Source organism: Triturus cristatus, chromosome 6 (assembly GCF_964204655.1).
Source record: "Triturus cristatus chromosome 6, aTriCri1.1, whole genome shotgun sequence".
In the NCBI taxonomy this organism is placed as follows: domain Eukaryota; kingdom Metazoa; phylum Chordata; class Amphibia; order Caudata; family Salamandridae; genus Triturus; species Triturus cristatus.
The window spans coordinates 1,302,409,293-1,302,430,887 of record NC_140589.1 but is presented as its reverse complement, the minus strand read 5'-3'; the positions used below and the strand labels follow the sequence as shown (position 1 = coordinate 1,302,430,887).

General features: G+C 45.9%; 4 non-coding genes across 4 annotated transcripts; 2 read left to right on the top strand and 2 right to left on the bottom strand.

The window, feature by feature from the left end:
- The first annotated feature begins 2,213 nt into the window (after nucleotides 1–2,213).
- TRNAL-UAA (transfer RNA leucine (anticodon UAA)) lies at nucleotides 2,214–2,296 on the top strand. The gene has a single exon. It is a non-coding gene; the product is annotated as a tRNA-Leu (tRNA).
- Nucleotides 2,297–2,635: 339 nt separating this feature from the next.
- On the bottom strand, nucleotides 2,636–2,718 carry TRNAL-UAA (transfer RNA leucine (anticodon UAA)). Its single transcript has one exon. It is a non-coding gene; the product is annotated as a tRNA-Leu (tRNA).
- A 4,347-nt stretch (nucleotides 2,719–7,065) lies between these two features.
- Nucleotides 7,066–7,148, top strand: TRNAL-UAA (transfer RNA leucine (anticodon UAA)). Its single transcript has one exon. It is a non-coding gene; the product is annotated as a tRNA-Leu (tRNA).
- Nucleotides 7,149–7,469: 321 nt separating this feature from the next.
- Nucleotides 7,470–7,552, bottom strand: TRNAL-UAA (transfer RNA leucine (anticodon UAA)). The gene has a single exon. It is a non-coding gene; the product is annotated as a tRNA-Leu (tRNA).
- Between the last annotated feature and the right edge of the window lie 14,043 nt (nucleotides 7,553–21,595).

Below are 21,595 nucleotides of genomic sequence, written 5' to 3'. Positions count from 1 at the left end.
TTTGCGTACTTGCAGCGTTGTCTGTGACGTTGCATTATTTGCTGGTAGTGGATGAGGTACAGAAGTGGAAAGGCTTGTAGAGCTGGATTCATTGCGTTCAGGACCGGGTGGAGGGACCGGGAGTCTGGTTTTGCGCTCCGCTTTCGTGCTTCTGCTGTCTCTGGGTGGGGGATTCTCAACTGCGGTGTGATGGGCTGTTTGCGGCATTGTGATTTGTACATTGGACGGGACGTCATTCCGCACGGTGGTGTGTCTCTATTGGCTGCCTCTGCCGCAGCTTACCGAAAATGGGCTATGTTTGCCTATTGTAATATGGCGGGAGCGAGGACCGCTGCTGGAGTGCGGAAAAAGAAATTTTCCGCTACAGCCAGAACCACGGATGTGTCTCCGCCCGCCATCCTAATGAGCCCCTTAGTATCTTGTCCTGAAGTTAACAAAAATATGTATGAGGGGAAGGCGTAGGGATACACTGACCTCCAGAGCCGCATGGGGTGACCCGAGGGACCCTCTGGGACCTAAATGAGAAGAAAATCAGCCAAACATGCTGCTACACAGCTAAACTCTTGTGGGGTTGAAAATAACCAACCTCAATTGGTGGATAGGACGCATTAATTCGCTATAAGCCCTGGGGCTGTATTCATAAAGGGGAGGGCTGCCTGCTCCCACTCCCCGAGCCATCAGAGGCCTCAGGGAGCCCACCCCTGGGGTTGAACATATTGTGTATGGGTGGGGGGTGAAGTTTGAGGGCCCCTGGGAATGAGGTCCCTGAGGCTGAAATCAGCCCGGAGAAGTGGGGGATTGTGTTTCCCTCTTCCTCCAAAAAGCACGCAAGGCCCCATGGGGTCCCCAGGGCTGACATCAGCCCAGGGAGGGGGGCTACACTTGCCCCCTCCCCTCAATCTAAAAGAGTGGCCCTGGGGGATGGGGTCCCCAGGGCCTAACAAGGCTCGGGGACGGGGCCCACACTACCACCTCCCATTATTTAAATAAGTGGCCCCGGGGAATAGGATCTCCAAGGTGAATAATGGCTCAGAGAGGGGGGCGCGTGACCCCGCTCCCCTTACAAAAATACACGGCCCTGGAGCATGGGATCGCCAGGGTCTAAAGAGGCTCAGGGAGGGGGACCACATGACCCCTCCCCTTTTTTAGACATATGTACTGTCCTGGGGAATGGGGTCCCCAGGGTCTAAAGAACCCTGGGGAGGGGGAGCACATGGCCCCACTTTATTTTTAATAATTTAGTATAAGTGGCCCTAAGGGATGGGGTCCCCGGGCCCATTATGGCTTGAGGAGGGGCCATCCGGCCCCATTCCCTTTATCTTAAGAAATGGCCCAGGGAGATGAGGTCCTCAATGGCCTATCAAGGGTTGGAGTGAGGGGCTGAGTTGCCCCCTCCCCTTTAATTAAAAAACAAACGTTCCCGGGGGATGGTGTCCCCTGGGCATTACACGGTTCTGCAATAAGGTGGCTGTGAGGCGCCCTCCCCTTTTAAAGTATAAATGCGGCCCTCGGGGATAGGGTCCCCAGGGCCCAAAAAGACTCGGAGAGGAGTACCACATGACTCCCTTCCCCTTTCATTAAAAAAAAGCCCCCCCCCCCCGAGGGCCTTGCATGGTCCTGGGAGGGTGGGCCACTAGCATTTTAACTTATATGTACAGCCCGGGGGATGGGCACCCAGGGCCTAAACAGACTTGGGAAGGAGGGCCGCACTGCTCCACTTCCCTTTAATAAAAAACAGAAAAGGCCCTGAGTGATGACCCTATAGCCTATGCACCAACAGTCAAAGGCTGTGTGCAGTGAGGTGTTGGCTGCCATTGGGAGGGTTTGACCACAGGGCCTGGCTGCAGACTGTGATATCACTGATGTTATCAATGATGTCATAAGTGATGTCATATGTAAGATCACAAGCAGTGCATGGCTAGGCACAAGTTATTGTTAGCTCTCCTAACTATCCCTGCTGAATTATTGTGTGATTTTATTTTGTTCAAAATGTTGTTACTGACAAGTTCACCCAACTGTACTTTAACCTTTGCTATTTTCAGAAAAATGTTAAGGTTTTTTTTAGAAAAAAGAACAATATATTTTTATAGCACCGAACAATAATATTACTTTAACAGCCTGTGCTTATTTCCATCAAATATATATAGATATCATACACTCAACTACATCAATCCATTAGAAGATTCCCATGTAGGTGGGAGGATAAACACAGCACCAGGATGGCCGAGTGGTTAAGGCGTTGGACTTAAGATCCAATGGACATGTGTCCGCGTGGGTTCGAACCCCACTCCTGGTAGAGAGCTTTTGTACTTCCTTAGAGCAATCACACAATCAAGATTGTATTTCCTTATAAACAAAGTAGAAACAGAAAAACTAAGTCATGTTTAACCATCCGTTAAACCAACTGAAAAGTAATCAGGCGGACGACCTGTTCCCCAAAACATGTAAACTTCCAAATTAGACATTTGACGAGCACAAATAACTGATTTACTTTGTATTTTGTAGAAGAATTCCTGTTAATTACTATGCAGATTTAATATGTAGCTTCTATCTTATTATTAATAATGTACAATTGGGAAAAATGCATACATTTATATTTAAATAAACGGTGCCATGGGAGAAAAAAAAATCCATCTACCAGGAGTGGGGTTCGAACCCACGCGGACACATGTCCATTGGATCTTAAGTCCAACACCTTAACCACTCGGCCATCCTGGTGCGGGTGATGGATTTGTGGTCTGCACGACTGATGTCAATGTTTCACTGAACCATGATCGGATTCTGTTATTATCATTGTATTTTTGCCGCCTGTTATTTTCGCAGAACTCGCATTAAGCAGAACAGTTCCGATGGCGCTTGTGCTACAATGGCGAAGGTTATACCACGACATTGAAATTCACCAGAAGACGGCGCTCACACTGAGCACGATTGTATGGGAAACCGCCAGCTTGTTAGCGCTCTAGTTGTTCGTTAGAACACTCTGGGACATTCTGTCATTGGGCTATACATGGGCTACATCTGGGTGATATTTGGGCTACATTTGGGCTCTTTTGTCTCTGGTGGCCATCTTGGGAGACGTCCGTTGAGCCGCTGAGCAGAGCGAGCAGGAAAGGATGTTGACTTGCAACATTTAGAAAATCTCCGCTCTCGAAAATCACAAAAATAAAAACACGGAAGAAGGAAGCTCAAACTAGAAAACGTTACATCCATGAATGCACTTCCTCGGAATCATAGTGAAGCCACCGCAAGTTTATCAGAGTTCATTGTGGCTTTATTCTCCTCCAAGGGCAACTGGCAGCATGCCTGGAGCTGCTGTCCTTACGGAAACTTTTAATACAGTCAGAGGCCGAGGTCAGGTGGTTTCTAACCATATTCAGCGAGGCCTCTCTTCATTTTTCGGCAACTCAAATGCAGGCTGTAAATATCGGCCATCTTGGATTAGGCCAAAATGGACCATCTTAATTAAAAGAAATACAAAACAACGTTACTACATCGTAATGATTAAACAGTGTTAATTCCCACTAATACCCTTATGTGTATGTAATTATCTAGCCATCTGCAACATAAAGAAGCATTTAAAGCACGTTATTTTAAAGCACAAATACGAAACAAATAGCACTTTAGCCACACATATTTAATTAATTCGCTCACTGACTTAGTTCACGTATCAATAAAGCAACATAAATGCATTCCCGCGTGTAATTCTTTCATTAGTAATGTTGGTTAGTCAGAAACTTCAACATAATTAATAATTAATAATTAATTTATCATGTAATTTTAATTATGACATATAAACATAAACTGGAGTTTAAATCTCAATAAATTTTCAATAGAAAACTCTGCTCCAGCAATCACACCTCCCTGTGACAGGATGCCTATTGTTGGGCCTCCTCCACTGCGAGTTTCGGTCATCAGCAGGAGGGCAGCCCAGTGTCTGTGACTGGTGGCATCCATTTTGTGATGCCAGGGCTCTGCAGGATTCTACCGTGTTTCCACAGTCGGTACATGTCTATCCCTCTAGAAGGGTGCGATCATACTCCCACACCAGTTACTGGTGTGGGGGTATGATTCCAAATCGTTTGACACCAAACACTACATGTTTTGATGCAGCCATCCCATAGTTAGCATTTACTGCGAGGTTATAAAGCACTTAAGAGTATATGGTTTGACCGCATTCACAAACAGCCCCAGAGAATAGACTCTGAGAGCTGCAGAGGGGCCCTGCTCAGGCAGAGGCACCCCCTCACATGGAAACCGAGCACCCTGCCCTCAGGATTGATAGGGCCTGCCTTAGGGGTGACTGATAGGTTTAAATGTGTGTTCATGGAGAGATATAGTGAACCTATATCTCAGTGAGGAGTGCTAACACTACCTCACCCAGGCTGCAGTAGCAGGCCTGTGGTATCATATTTAGTCTGCTTCCCAGGGGTGGCATAATACATGCTTCAGCCCCTGGTAGGCCTGTGAAGTACCTATGCCCTTGGCACCTAAGGTACCATATACTAGGGGCTCATAAGGTACCACAGTATCCAATCACTAGTGCACATAATATGCACTCCAAGTTCTTTAGAGAGAACAGAGAGGATGGGGCCTTGATTAGCAGGGTCCCAGCCAGACTATAGCCAGAAACCAGTGTAAACATCAGAAAAAAAGTGGGGGCAACATAAGAGGCAGATCCTACTCTCCTTCAATGGGTGACCCGGATGCGGAGGGGTGAGTTTCTGACAGGTAGGACATGTGTGGGTACACTGGGGGATATGTTCCTGTCCCAACCAGAGTGTCTGATGTGGACAGGAACTGTATGTCAGCACAGGAGTTTGTGTGTTGTGGTTGTGTGCGGAATTGTGTATTTGCGTACTTGCAGCGTTGTCTGTGACGTTGCATTATTTGCTGGTAGTGGATGAGGTACAGAAGTGGAAAGGCTTGTAGAGCTGGGTTCATTGCGTTCAGGACCGGGTGGAGGGACCGGGAGTCTGGTTTTGCGCTCCGCTTTCGTGCTTCTGCTGTCTCTGGGTGGGGGATTCTCAACTGCGGTGTGATGGGCTGTTTGCGGCATTGTGATTTGTACATTGGACGGGACGTCATTCCGCACGGTGGTGTGTCTCTATTGGCTGCCTCTGCCGCAGCTTACCGAAAATGGGCTATGTTTGCCTATTGTAATATGGCGGGAGCGAGGACCGCTGCTGGAGTGCGGAAAAATAAATTTTCCGCTACAGCCAGAACCACGGATGTGTCTCCGCCCGCCATCCTAATGAGCCCCTTAGTATCTTGTCCTGAAGTTAACAAAAATATGTATGAGGGGAAGGCGTAGGGATACACTGACCTCCAGAGCCGCATGGGGTGACCCGAGGGACCCTCTGGGACCTAAATGAGAAGAAAATCAGCCAAACATGCTGCTACACAGCTAAACTCTTGTGGGGTTGAAAATAACCAACCTCAATTGGTGGATAGGACGCATTAATTCGCTATAAGCCCTGGGGCTGTATTCATAAAGGGGAGGGCTGCCTGCTCCCACTCCCCGAGCCATCAGAGGCCTCAGGGAGCCCACCCCTGGGGTTGAACATATTGTGTATGGGTGGGGGGTGAAGTTTGAGGGCCCCTGGGAATGAGGTCCCTGAGGCTGAAATCAGCCCGGAGAAGTGGGGGATTGTGTTTCCCTCTTCCTCCAAAAAGCACGCAAGGCCCCATGGGGTCCCCAGGGCTGACATCAGCCCAGGGAGGGGGGCTACACTTGCCCCCTCCCCTCAATCTAAAAGAGTGGCCCTGGGGGATGGGGTCCCCAGGGCCTAACAAGGCTCGGGGACGGGGCCCACACTACCACCTCCCATTATTTAAATAAGTGGCCCCGGGGAATAGGATCTCCAAGGTGGATAATGGCTCAGAGAGGGGGGCGCGTGACCCCGCTCCCCTTACAAAAATACACGGCCCTGGAGCATGGGATCGCCAGGGTCTAAAGAGGCTCAGGGAGGGGGACCACATGACCCCTCCCCTTTTTTAGACATATGTACTGTCCTGGGGAATGGGGTCCCCAGGGTCTAAAGAACCCTGGGGAGGGGGAGCACATGGCCCCACTTTATTTTTAATAATTTAGTATAAGTGGCCCTGAGGGATGGGGTCCCCGGGCCCATTATGGCTTGAGGAGGGGCCATCCGGCCCCATTCCCTTTATCTTAAGAAATGGCCCAGGGAGATGAGGTCCTCAATGGCCTATCAAGGGTTGGAGTGAGGGGCTGAGTTGCCCCCTCCCCTTTAATTAAAAAACAAACGTTCCCGGGGGATGGTGTCCCCTGGGCATTACACGGTTCTGCAATAAGGTGGCTGTGAGGCGCCCTCCCCTTTTAAAGTATAAATGCGGCCCTCGGGATAGGGTCCCCAGGGCCCAAAAAGACTCGGAGAGGAGTACCACATGACTCCCTTCCCCTTTCATTAAAAAAAAGCCCCCCCCCCCCCCCCGAGGGCCTTGCATGGTCCTGGGAGGGTGGGCCACGAGCATTTTAACTTATATGTACAGCCCGGGGGATGGGCACCCAGGGCCTAAACAGACTTGGGAAGGAGGGCCGCACTGCTCCACTTCCCTTTAATAAAAAACAGAAAAGGCCCTGAGTGATGACCCTATAGCCTATGCACCAACGGTCAAAGGCTGTGTGCAGTGAGGTGTTGGCTGCCATTGGGAGGGTTTGACCACAGGGCCTGGCTGCAGACTGTGATATCACTGATGTCATCAATGATGTCATAAGTGATGTCATATGTAAGATCACAAGCAGTGCATGGCTAGGCACAAGTTATTGTTAGCTCTCCTGACTATCCCTGCTGAATTATTGTGTGATTTTATTTTGTTCAAAATGTTGTTACTGACAAGTTCACCCAACTGTACTTTAACCTTTGCTATTTTCAGAAAAATGTTAAGGTTTTTTTTAGAAAAAAGAACAATATATTTTTATAGCACCGAACAATAATATTACTTTAACAGCCTGTGCTTATTTCCATCAAATATATATAGATATCATACACTCAACTACATCACTCCATTAGAAGATTTCCATGTAGGTGGACAGATAAACACACCACCAGGATGGCCGAGTGGTTAAGGCGTTGGACTTAAGATCCAATGGACATGTGTCCGCGTGGGTTCGAACCCCACTCCTGGTAGAGAGCTTTTGTACGTCCTTAGAGCAATCACACAATCAAGATTGTATTTCCTTATAAACAAAATAGAAACAGAAAAACTAAGTCAAACCAACTGAAAAGTAATCAGGCGGACGACCTGTTCCCCAAAACATGGAAACTTCCAAATTAGACATTTGACGAGCACAAGTAACTGATTTACTTTGTATTTTGTAGAAGAATTCCTGTTAATTACTATGCAGATTTAATATGTAGCTTCTATCTTATTATTAATAATGTACAATTGGGAAAAATGCATACATTTATATTTAAATAAACGGTGCCATGGGAGAAAAAAAATCCATCTACCAGGAGTGGGGTTCGAACCCACGCGGACACATGTCCATTGGATCTTAAGTCCAACGCCTTAACCACTCGGCCATCCTGGTGCGGGTGACGGATTGTGGTCTGCACGACTGATGTCAATGGTACACCGAACCAGAATTGGATTCTGTTATTATCATTGTATTTTTGCCGCCTGTTATTTTCGCAGAACTCGCATTAAGCAGAACAGTTCCGATGGCGCTTGTGCTACAATGGCGAAGGTTATACCACGACATTGAAATTCACCAGAAGACGGCGCTCACACTGAGCACGATTGTATGGGAAACCGCCAGCTTGTTAAACATCCGTGGTGTACGTCACCATGCAGGCTTGGCACTGCGTGATCTGATTGGGCGGCTGGGTGGCTGGGTTTTGACCGCCCTAGTTAGAATAGTGTAAACAAAGAGCAGGAGTGCCGCGATGTGAAAAAATTATGTGATGAAACTTCTCTGTTTCATTTAAAACATATATGTGTGAAATCATTTCAAATAAAATGTAGGCTTGGTAACTGTTCATTGGCGGGTTTCCTGTTCGAGAAGTTAACATTGAGACGCCCGCCTCTTACTCGTAGACGTGCCAATCAGAGTTGCCCAGGAATCATAACTAACAAGCGATAGGATGGGCCACAGTGATGCCCAATAGCCCCTCGAACCAGCCCTGTTGATCTCCGCCTATCATGGTTGGGGAAAATGCATATTTCAGGAAGCAGAAAAGGCATATTTTGGTATGTTGCACTGGCATATACTCAGTGCTTTTCTTCCGGTTCCGAAACCCTAGTCTGCTAAATAAGTAAAACCCAGCCGCCAAAATAAGCACTTTGCATGTAAAAACGATATATATGTATTTATTTATGCATTTTTATATAGCGCGGAGTTTTTCCAAAGGTGTGAGAGCGCTTCACAATAGAACAGAGGGGCATATTTACAAGGCCTATATCTCCGCGTTTTTGGCTTAAAAAGCCAAAAAAGCGGAGATAAAACTATCGCCCTATTTACAAGAGGGTGCAAACATGCATAATCGCATGTTAGCTCCCTTTTTCCCAGCACCTCCCTTTGCATCTCTAATGAGATGCAAAGTGGGCGTCACTGGGCGTACCCCGGATGGACTACCTTGCAAATATCGTTGATGTTCACATCGCAATATTTACAAGGCAGCCCACAGGATTTTAGCAGACGTTAGATTTTGGCGAAAACGGCAGTTTTCTGCTGTTTTCGCCAAAATCTAACGTCTGCTAAAATCCTGACTTAGCTATGTTTGACATAGGGGGTGGATTATGCTGATAAGATCACAGGGTCGTATCAGCAAGGTTATCGCCGTTTTGCAGGGAACATCGATGGAAACCCAGCAATGTTCCATGCAAAACGGCGATAACCTCGCTATCTCTGGAATTTTTATCGCCCTGGAGAAATGCGTTGTTAATAACGCGCTACCAGGGCGATAAATTCCAGAGATAGCCTGCGATAAGAAATTTTTCGCCAAGCACGGCCAGCGATAGTTATCGCTGGCCATTGATAATATGCCCCCAAGTACGTTACATGAGGAGAATGTTACAAATGTACATCTTACAGAAGCAAACGAGATACATGAAGAGGTGCAATACAGCAATAGATGGCAGTCACTCAAAAACACAAAAGATACACTAGGATGACGCTTGTACGGGCATAGAAGTAACACTTGTATATTGAGTTTCTAGGCGATTTTCAATTAATGTGTATTTAATCGATTTAAAATAAGTAACACAAGCATAGCTGCCAAGGTTTCAGACCCTGGCACACTCCCTCCCCCAAAACTTTATATGCTGGGATAAAGTTTTGGTGTATATGATTTTCCAGTGGGCGAGTAATGACATTCGAAATCTGTGCTCGACAAATTTAAATGATGTTATAGCAGCTGCTAATTCGCGTGAAAACCAGACGGCTTAAACGGTGACCGCTTGCGAGTAAATGATTTAACAGGAATAGCACAATTAACCGCATTCAGGCCCTGATTAAGGGGGAGGCTTGACATTGATTCACACTAATTAGTTTGTGCCACAGATTTCATGAAGTAGTGTGAACTCAGTTCCAACCAGGATCGGTTCACAAATGGAGGGCAACCTTGGCAGCCACATGTTCTAGTATCAGTGTCTATATGGGATTGGATTGCAGTATAATATATCCATCGAAGTAGGCTAGAAGGAGATGTGGTCTAAGGTGTGACACTATATGTATGAGACATTTAATTACCCGAAGAGCCGCCAGACTAGCAAGGCTCCTCAAAGGTGCTTCGCACCAGATAGATCATGGATATTCATATAGGCATTAACATTCAGTTATGCTAGCAGCTTTAAATGCAAAATGAACTAGATCTCTACAGACGATGTCTAGGAACCCATTTACCACACCAGGCTGTTAGGCAAAGCAACAATATACAATCGCCTTTACAAGGAATGCTAGATTATCAGTCTGTCTACTTGGTGGACATTTAAGTCTGGAAACTGCAAGACAATTGCTATTAACCCGAGCTACTACCCAGCCCATCCCAGAAATTCGATCCAAATGTGTGATCTTATAGGTAGCAGCTGAAAATTGTTATAGACATATCCATGATAGAGGGATCTGGGAACCACCTAGTTGTCATGCTGTGGTTATGTCAAAGCTTTATTGATCTCAAATCTAGCAAGAAGAAAGATTTTAATCATTAGTCAGCCCGAACTTGTTTTCTGCGATGAAGTAGCATGGGTTGACCAAAGGGCAAAAAGTAAGGCATCAGGTCACTTGAGATGAGTCTCGTTATATATTTTCGCTAATTTATTTTCTGAGGTGGCATTGTTGCAATTTACTTTGTCTACAGATTTGCAGATTCAGGATGGTATGCAAAATGAAAGAGTTGGCTTATTCCACAGGCTTTGCAGACCTCCCTCAACTACAGCTGAAATGAAGTGGAGTCGCTGGGCAGTCGCGGGGTACCACAAAATGGGGAATTAAGTCTTGCAACAACTTCTTGGTAACTGTAACAACATACACCCAGGTGCACAGATAAGCCTCCACCCAGCCAGATATCATACAAGCAATCACTAGACCATACAAGTAAGGCCCACATCTGAGCATTTGGATAAAGTGAAATTGCAGATGATAATGGGGCACCAAAGAAGAAGGTGAGCAGCATCGAGTCATAATCTCTTTTCCAACATTGTGGGCTTGACAAATAACAGATGCATGGCAGTCATTCTGTGTGACAGAGATTAATTTAGGGGCAAACAGTGGCTGGCAGCAGCCCGTATCACACCATCTCTCCCAACATGGACAAAGCCAGGATATAGTTTGACAAGGTTGCGGAGCATAAATTTTGGGGCTACCGCTATACCACTGCCAACCCTCCAGACTCCTTCTGGGTCCCTTTTACAATTCAACTTAATCCAATTTTGTTTCTCAGCCTCTAAAGCTTGCTCTTGCAATAAGGCTTTGAGAGGGGGTACAGGGTAACATCAGACATTAAAAGACACTTTGTAGACTCATAGTAAGGTTAAAGAGCAGCTTCCTTAGCCACTTGATCTATGACAGCATTCCCTTGGGACATATTATCTAGGACTGGTTGGTGGGCAATTCTGGTAGGAAGCAGAAGAGCATTCAGCAAATATTTCACATACATTACATTTTTAATAGGAGTCCCAAACTGGGTGATGAATCCATGCTGCATCCATAGCAGCCGAAAATCATGGGGCACTCCAAAGGCATACTTGGAGTCTCTCAATATGATAATCTTTTTCTCTGCGAGCATGCGCACTTCGGTTTGGGCTACAAGTTCAGCTGCATGTTTAGAATCAACGTGCAGCCTAACCAGCAGTAGTGAGAATTCTATCATTAGCTCTAAGACATGAACCATCAACATAGTAAACAGGCCTGCTGTTTTATCGGGTGTATAAGTGAATTCAATGTGGGTTTCATGACATGCTGAGTGACTGCAAGGCAATCATGGGGTTTTTCCTCATTGGAGGTGGGTATCAAAGAGGCTGGGTTCAGGGTGGGCAGCAAACTAGGGTGATGTGAGAAGCGGAAAACAAGAAAATCTTGTATCAAGATAACCTAACGGTAGACAAATGTGTTTAGGAGGTAAGGAGTAAAGCTGCGACTGAGTGAGGAACAGTCAGTGGGGGCTCCTCCGCTAAGGCGGAGGAGTGTCACCCCACTGCTCATTGAGCAGTGCAAAAAAAAATTAAATTAAATGATAATAAGACGTTATTATCTTTTTATTTTTCTGTGCGACTCAAAGACAGGTTAGGGTGGGTCTGGGCTTGCTGCCGTCAGAGGGAGAAAGAGATTTTTGCAGTCTCTAAGTGCTCATGACGGTTTGGTCGGCCCTCTTGGGCAGCCAAACTGCATGCACATTTAGCATTTTCTCCACCTGGTTGTGTTGCACAGCCCGGTGGAGAACATGCTCAGGCTCTCAGGCACTACCTCAGCGGCCAAACAGGCTGCTCAGACCAATCACAACACTGCTGATGCAGCGTCGTGGTTGACTGGGAGAGTCTGGAAGCCTGGGTGCTTCCGGTGGTGCCAGTGCCAAGACTGAGGACGGAGGAGATGCGGCGGTGGCATTGACAGGTAAGTTTAATATTATTATTTTTTCATCCTCTGCCCCACCAACCCCATTCTGAGGCAGCCGCCACTGGGATCAGCTACAATCGGTTGAACCCAGCACAATGTTTTCAGAGCCTTCTATCTCAACAGAGTGCAAGAGCAGTGGGAACTCTGCTCATTTGAGGTTGAGGTCAGATGAATAATGTAACTGGCTTTTTCTGATCCCCATGATTTTGCACCAATACTCTAAGAGCATACCTGCTTCTTCCATCGCAATATAACGTACATGGTTGACTGTATTCTATGTGCTCCACTACAGGTGCAGCATCCAGTAACTTGTTACCCTTCACAAAGGCACTGTGTGCCTCCTCTGACCATTAAAAGGGTTCTTGGTGTCTTTATTTGCAATGGGTGCCCTAGGACAGCAAATTCGAAAATCCAAGGTCAACAGTATCCAACTATCCGCAGGAAAGTGCATTCCTGAGAGATGGTCACTGGTTATGGTAACATACAAATGTCTTCTATTATCTTAGATTTCAGGTGGTGCTCACCAGTAGAAATTTCGTGACCTAGGTCTCTTCAAAAGCTTTCTGTTGTTGGCCAATTCAGCTAACAATAGTAGGGAATCTATCTTGCATTCGTTAAGAGTGACAGACAGGGTTAATAAATCATAAACATACTGGGCTAAAGTGGAGTTTTTCGGGAAAATCAATATATACAAATCTTTATTTAAAGCTTTGTAAAAGATACAAGAAGATTCAGTAAAGCCTTGACAAGTTTGACATGGGTTCTATAGACCTGTGTTGTGCCCTCAATCCTGAGAGTCAGGTCATGGGAGGGTGAGACCACATATTCTCGCTCTCAGTCCAGCAGCCTGACCTCCAGCTTGCTGCTTTCTCCATCTTTCTCTCTCTTCTTCCCCATCAGGTGGACAATCAGCTGGCCCCTTATCACCACTTTGTATGCATCCCACAGATCCATCTCAGATTTTACAGTATTCTCTTTGAAGTTCAGGTCTATAGTGTTGGTAATTATCTTTCTGGTATCCTAGTCCTTCAACTCCCATGTATCCAGTCTCCAATCATGCTTCAGGCCCGGTATACCGGTTTGTATACTCATACCTATGGGCGAATGATCCGATATACCTTGTGGCAGAAAGGCTGTGTGTTTAAACCTCTCCATCTGATGGTGCAGCACCAGGAGGTAGTCTAACCTAGACATGGACCACATGTGGTTGGCCGCATAGGAGTAGTGCCATGTCTCTGTGTGGTCTTCCTGCCAAAGATCTGCCATTCCTAGTACCTTCACAAAGGTGGCCAAGCGTACATCAGTTCTTGGTTTCTCCCCGGTGAACATGACTCTATCCAAGTCCCCCTGTAGGGTCAAGTTAAAATCACAACCAATGATTATCATCACATCTGTGGTACTACCGAAGTGGTCTAGCCCCTCAGTTTGTAGGCCAGGACGAAAAAGCATGATGCCATCACCGGATCCTTACCATAGCAATGCCCATGTACTGCCACCTAGTATCCATTTTTGTTTATCCAAGTTTTGGAAATTTCCTGCGGAAGAGTTCACGTGCCAGAATCCCTACCTTTTAGGAACGGGGGTCTCTAGTTGGTAATGGTTTGCACCTTTGTTAATGTAGGGGCCCTTGCTTCAAGCCATGGTAAGGGAGTTACACCCTTAGACAAACCCTGCTCATCCCCTTCATAGCTTGGCACGAGCAGACAGGCTTATCTCAGAGGCAGTGTGCATAGCATTTGTGCACACATACAGTAATACATTTAAAACACTACGAATGGACACCACAACAGTTTAGAAAAATAGGAAACATTTATATAAACAAAACAAGACCAAACTGACAAAATCCCCCATACATATGATCCAGTGCCAATACCAATAATTGATCAGGGATTGATACTTAACAACATCACTACAATGGCCCATTCACATTCACTCAGTATCCCTGATGCTCTGGGGTCAATTTTGTTCCTTCCATCAAATATTTATTTGATGAATCCCTTTGGACATCCGTTAAATAACTAATCTTGATATCAACTTTCCTTCTACTTGGTCGATGAACCCATTAGTCGAATAGTTGATGGCAATGATAATTACCAACTTACCAACCATTTAGTCAATTAATTACAGACTCTCGGTAAGGTTAGTAATGACATTTTATCTCAGTTAAAAGGTAAATGCTCAATTACATTAGGTCACAATTGCAAACATAGAACCTCATAAAAGGAGAAATTATACATTTATACAGACTCATTATGCAATGACATTATGCGATGAAGGGGTGGATAGGTGAAGGAAGAAAAGGTTCAGCAAATAATTATGCCAGATAATAATATTCCTAATGGAGGGATAGATGAAGAGACAATAGGTTCATCTAAAATAATGATTTCATTATTTGTTGACGGAGTGGATAGGTGGAGAGACAAAAGATTGAGAGACAAATACATTAATACTGAAGTTGTAAAAACGATATAGGCTAAATACAAACCTGTAGTCTGCAGGAAAACCACCCCCTGGACCCAGGAGAGGATGGAGGTTCCCCATAAGGGAAATCAGGGGACAAGAGATATAAGGACAGAAACAGGACAGGTCAGGAACCGCTAGGCCTCTCTGCAAACTGAGGGACAGCGATGCCTCTCCCCTCTTCTCTTCTGTCAGCCTAAACCTACCCCCACCCCTAAAGGCACCTTGGTTATAGTCTAAATTGACATGTCCATCCCACAAATGTTGCATTCTACAATCAAACTTGCACAGGGATTGGTGGGCTGAGGAGGTGGTGTTGTCACACCACCATGACTTCACCTTTATTCAACAACTTTATTGTGGAAGACGGTTCCCATGGTCTGAATCTCAGCTTATTCACATGCTCCCCTCATAAGTTACAAATTCACATTCTTCTTCATATGAATTAAAGTTATTCGCAGAAAACATCTCCGGTCCCACGCTCGGGTACAGTAGTTGGCAGGCGACTGACACACTGGCCTTCACATGTCATCTGCGGTGCACAGCACATCTTTTTCTCCTCATGGCAAAACGAACTGGCTCCTAACAACTCCCCCTTCCCACCATAGCTAGGTTAAATAAAATGGCGTCTTCATCCAGTACACTAAAGCAAATGAAAAAATAAATGCATATTAATCATGTGATAATGAAACCATAACTGTTTACCACCCACCATTCACTACTTCCCATTAATGTTACCTAGAATAAGCTTAGTGCAAGAGCAGTATTAATTATTACGTTAAAGCAGGATGCAACATGCAAAAGCAATAATGCACATGTGGCCTATTCATGCAACTTCTTCGTTTCTTCAAAAGCACAAAAGTTATTACAATACTGTGTTATTACGTGTTAATTCAGTCATGCACAAAGCAGTTCCCTTGTGTTTATGTGGGTGCACGTTAGGTTCACTACATCTATTTACTGTTAGTACGTATTATGGGGGTACTCGATTCGAGCAGGTTTCATTTTTGTGAAACCCTGCTCCATCACATATATCATGATACCATCAAAAATAGGTTATTCATCAAAATAAAGCTTATAGTTGCAAGTATCTCCACCTGGGGCTATTCCGACGTTGTGACAGCTAAAAATCCCAAAGTACTGTGCCGACCGCAATGTGCACGGCGTTAGGCCCGGAGTCACACGGACCCCAAAGAACAGTACCTTGGTAAACAATGAAAACAAAGATGGTGCACAGTGTCGGGGAGGTCATGCTTTGTTGGTGCTGGGTGGCATTGGTTCCTTACGACCACAGTGGAGGTGAGGCGTTGGTTCCTTACTGCGATGCATGGGAGGGGAGGCGTTGGTACCTTACTGTTGCCGGGGAGTTGACATTGCGATGGCGTCTAGGCGTCGGTTCCTTACGACGATGCAGGGTCAATAGATTCGGGAGGTCACCCACGCCAGGTATCGGCTCCGCAATGATAAAGTGCTGGCGTCAGTGAGGTCGCGGCTGCTGTGCGAGTTGGGGCGGTGCGCCGTGAGCATCGCGAACGGTGCCCTCGGCTCCATTACAGCCAGGCATACACTGTGTGCCCAGGGCCTGTAAATCAAATGCTACTAGTGGGCCTGCAGCACTGGTTGTGCCACCCACATTAATATTTCTCTAAACATGTCTCAGGCCTTCCATTGCAGTGTCTGCAAGTGCTGTTTTAAACTGCCATTTCACCCTGGCAAGTGCACCACCTTGCCAGGCCCAAACCTTCCCTTTTACTGCATGTAAGGCACCTCTAAGGTAAACCCTAGGTAGCCCCTTGGGCAGGTTGCAGTGTATGTGAAAGGTAGGGCATGTACTGGTGTGTTTGACATGTCCCAATAGTGAAATACTGCCAATTACCTTTTTTAACTATTGCAAGGACTAGCTCTACCATAGGTTATCATTGGAGCTGCCTTGTACCATCTTACAAGTGTAATTTTCAATTGGATAGAGCTAGAGATTTGGTGTTTGGGCTCTCTGAGCCCAGAATTTAAAATCAAATCTTTTAGTGAGCTGGTTTTTAAATTGTGTGTATGAAAATGCGACTTTTAGAAAGTGGGCATTTTCTTGCTTTGCCATCCTGTGCCTCTGCCTGCCTGTGGAATCAACATCTGGTTTAGACTGATAGTTGGGCTGTTTGGGCATTAATTCTAGACAGTCACACAAAAGGGAGATGAGGTGTGCCCTGCATAACATGATTGGCCATAACCAGGCTGATGGCCCTTTCTGAGCTTGAGTGGTGGGAGCAATTTTTACTGGCACCTGAATAGGGCTGTGCCTGGCCTCTCACAATACTGTCTCCACCCCCTGCAGCGTGCCTGGATCCAATCAGGGCAAGGCAGGATCTGTGCACTACAAAGACTAGCCTTTCAAGTATGCTTACTTCAAATGCCAAAAGAGGTATTAGTATTGAACCCATAACCCCAGACTTTTATAACACTTCTGGATCAAGAAGAGACTCTGCTAAGAGAAAGAGCTGGATAGTTGTCAGGAGGAGCACTGCCCCTTTGTTGTGTTTGCTTTGTTGGCTTGGCCTGTAGTTGCTGCTTCTGTCTTGGAGAGACTAAATACTGGACTTTTGCTTTGGCATCCTGCTTGAGAAGATTCTATTAGGGCTTGTGTTTGCTTGCCCCCTGTTAAGAAGTCTCAGGGCCATCAAAGACTTCACCTGCAGCCCCTGAACTCCTCCGCTGGCAGTTCTGACCTGCCAAGTGGTGCCAATTCCAGTTCTCGTGAGTGCTGCTGCAAGAATAGCTGAAAATCCACGTATCGTTCTTTAGCGCTGTTTTCCCATTGCTAGCTTGCCGTGCGGTTGAAAAACCAACTCATCTCCGCGATGCAGCAGGAAAGATCAATGCAGTGCCTGCCGCAGGTGAAAGAACTGCCGTAGCCCGAGTCCAGAGTACCATGTCTCCGACGTACGTGATGCCCGCTTCAACTCCGACGCAGGCCCTGCTATGTGGCTGAAGGAAGCACTGCATCACCTGCAAACGGCTCCAAGAATCGACGCAGCACCTTTTTCAACTCCAGCGTGTCCATATTCTCCATGCATCGGACCTGTGCACCAAATCATCATCGATGCTGTGCTCCAGTAAGGAACCGAGGCCACGTGTCTGCAGAATCGACGCATCACCTCACCTTGCAGAAGGAAACCAAAGCATCACCTCCCCTTGCAGAATGAAAGCAACTCCTCACCTCCTTTCTCAGTAAGGAACCAACGCATCACCGCCCCTGCATAACAGTAAGGAACCGACGCATCACATCCCCCGGAGCAAGGAACCGAAGCATCACCTTCCCTGTGAGTAAGAAACCAACGCTTCACCGTCCCTGCATGTAAGGAAGCAATGCATCGCTTTGCTTTCCGGCGCCTCACCTCCCCTGCACCTGTTTTTGTCTTGTGATTTTCACTCATCCCAGATACATTGTACAGAAAGTGACACATCCATAGTTTTATATAGACTGAGCTGTTTCAATTGTTTAAAAAGTGATATTTTGATAAATGTATGTTGGATTTCTGTTGTTTTGGTCTTTCTTGGCTTAGATAAAGTTTGGCTATTTTTCTAAACTAGTGTGGTGTCCATTTGTAGTGTTTCCACTGTGTTACTGTGTGTTTATATACAAATGCTTTACACATTGCCTATGAGATAAGCCTGCCTGCTCGTTCCAAGCTACCAAGGGGGAGCAGGGGTTATCTTAGCTGTGTAATCCCCTTCCCCTGACAAGAAGGTAGGGTCCTTACCCTGGATAGGGTGCAAACCACTGCCAACTAGAGACCCCCATTTCTAACACCCCTCCACTGAGTCTTCCGATGACTGTGCCAGCTCTGCCTATCTGTTGCTGGTAGACAGAGAGTGTTGGTGTTATATCACTGCCACTAACTGTGCCCTCCTGGTCTCTGCTTGATCTTTGGTCGGAACTGCTCTAGACCTCGTGGCCAGTGTTTCGATTTTGGTCTCTACTACTCCGTTTGATTGTCTCTCCCCAATACTTCTGTGGGCAGGTGCCCTCTACTTTCCAACCAAGTCCAAACATCCGCTCTTGTAGCAAAAACATATAACCTCTCCTGGTCCGTCATGCAGAGTATTGCTGGGAACAATAAAGCATACTTCAGGTTAAATCTTCACAGCTGTTGTTTTCCTGTTAAGAATGTTTCTCTTTGGCGCTGAACTACATTAACTCTAGATATATGTTCACCATTCCCACGGCTATTTGCCATGTTCCATTAGAGAGTGCACTCTGTAGTATGTTATCCCTGCCTCCAAAGTTCAGGAGTCTAGCAATAATGGCCCTGGACGGAGCTCCTGGCACTGGTGGCCGGTACTTTGCAGACTTTTTTCACTGTGTCTACATTAGAGGCCTTACCTTCCTTGACCGCCATTAGCAACCAGTCCTCGAGGATGAGTTCCATACTTGGGCCTTCTCCCTTTTCAGGGATTCCCACCTTTCTCAATTTGTTGTGCCGAGGTCTACCCCTGGCATCATCAACACGTTCTTGTAGCCTATCTATGGTTTTCTGCATGGAACAAATCTTCTTGTCATTCTCAGAGACCGTGGGTTGAAGCTGGGTCAGTGCGGGTTTTGTGTCCACCACTCCTTCCACTAGTTTCCTGTGATCAGCGCATAGGACCCCCAGGTCTAGGGAAACTGCATAAATGTTGTTTTCCAGTGCCATTTTAGTATCAGTGATGACTGCCTAAATCACCACCATATGGTTTTCCAAGCTTTAGTTTGGCAGGATCTTGTCATGAGGGGTCTGCTGGAGCTGCACGGTATCGACGGTTAGGCTTGATTTTGCCGGCTTAGTGCATACCATAGTGATGTGGAGTGCCTAGTCAGTTCTGTCACTGAGGCTTTGGCAGTCACTTGATCCTCGCCCAGGTGTCCATCCCAACTCAGTCACCTGCCCCATTCCCACCGGAGGCCAGTTTCTCTGCCCCCCCTGAGACCCGGCCTAAGCCACAGAAATAGCTAGCTCAAGGCGGGCAAGCACAGCTCCACTTGCAGGCACGAGCATGCCAGACTCACTGTCTAGCTGTCTTCAATACCAGATCCCGGGGCCGCTACTGTAGGCTCAGAAGAGGATGCATACTTTGACCCCCTTTCAGCTATCTCCGCTATCCGGCCTCGGTATCCCAAGTGCTGGTCATATATGTCGAATGTTTAGGGGCCTTTCGTTAGTGGTCACTCACTTTAAAGGTCTTGCCTCACCGGCCTAGCTCGCAACCACAGAGGGATACCCTGTCGTCATAGTCTCAGTAATCACTAACACCTTGTGGGTGTGCTGCTTCACACCTCTCCTGTGCAGCCGCTCTCAGTGTCTGGGTGCTCTAGGCCTGGTCAAGCTGCTCCCAGCACTCGAGATCCATGCGCTGTGGCTCTCATGGTCATCGTTACCTTCAGCAATCCCCCCACCAAGGCTGTAGTCCATGAGCCCACCCATATTGGGCTTAAACATATGTAGGCTTTCCTGTTTTCAGTTTCTATTTTTCGTAAATTGTGGCGTTTTTTTTTCAGTGTTAAATGAAATCAATACCTCAAAAAAACAGTGGTTAGCAGTGGGTACACATTTTTGCGCAATTAAAAACAACAGAAACAGTGTTTTTCCAGTGTTTATGGAACTTTTTGCTTTTATTATTGCTTGCTTTCTGCACTGATAGTGCATGGTATATAGACAGTGTATGTACAGTGTAAATGAGGTCTAAATACATTTTTACAAATCATACTTATCGTAGACCACACAATACTTCTTCAGAGAGTCTTTGGTCATGCACACTCGCTCTTTCCTTCCCATGAAAACTTTTATGTGTGAAAAGGCCCTCTCAACATTGGCACTTGATTCAGGCAATGCCAAAATAGCCAGTATACAATTTGCTAACTCTGGCCACTCACATAGCTTTCCATGCCAATAATGATGCACCTGAAGATTGTGATTCTCTGCGACAGGGTCTGCAACATATGCATTGAACTTGGCGCAAATGCCTTCAGAGTTATTGAAGCGGTCAATAATGAAGCAGCACATTTGAAATTCGGGAGAAAATTTGCCTTTACGGAAGGGATCTATGACTTGTGCAGAGTACCACAGTGAGGCTTCATTGACTTCAAATGCCATGATTGGTAAAGGGCTTTCTCATACATTGTAAAATAAAAGTTCCTGAATTGCTCCTCAACATTTCTTTGCTTACCAAGTGGCAGGCACTCTAACATATAACACGTTTCAATGCCAAAGTCACTAAAAGTGTCGCCCAGCCTACTCTCAAGTAGATGTTTCACATCTACACCAATTATGCTGATCACTTGGTAGACAAGGGTGTTTTCAGACTCTAGTTTTTTTATCATGTCCACTACAGCAGGAATGCTTTCCTGTAAAAATCTAAGAATGCAATAGAGTGTACTTTTTTCAAATCACTATCAATATGTGATCAAAGATCCTCACATTTCTTGCCTTTGTCATCATCACTCAGCAAAAGTACTGTGACCGGTTGCCACGAGGATATTATAGCATTCATGGCCTCTAGGACTGAGAACCACCAGCTAAGTGACACTGTTGGGATGACTCTTTCTTTGATGCCACACAAAGCACATAATGAGAAATAATTGCATTTTAGTTTCTGTGCATAGCAAAACAGTGCACCAGAAGGTACTAAAAAGTCAACAGCATTCTTCATTAACTCTAAAAATTGCAAAGATGCTTTCAGCACACCATCTAACAAGTGGCAAGGATCTCTTACAGGGAAGCTCTTCAGCACAGGTATCGATTTTGACAGGTCATCACACAACTTTTTCATATACGTAGCTGAATCACTACAAATACAAATAAAATCACTCCAATCTTTGTTGAACTTGGTAAGAACTTTTTGCAGCAGCATTCCAAGTGACACCGCGTTCCATGTTTTCCAAAAGTCTGGTGTCATGTTTTCACCAGTATCTCAGTTGCTTTGTGGCTGCACTCTTTTCACATATACCTGTCACTATACCTTGCATTGCATGTTTAAAGCCTGGGATGTTTGGCAATTCACCTACTATCAATACTGACTCACTAGACAAGG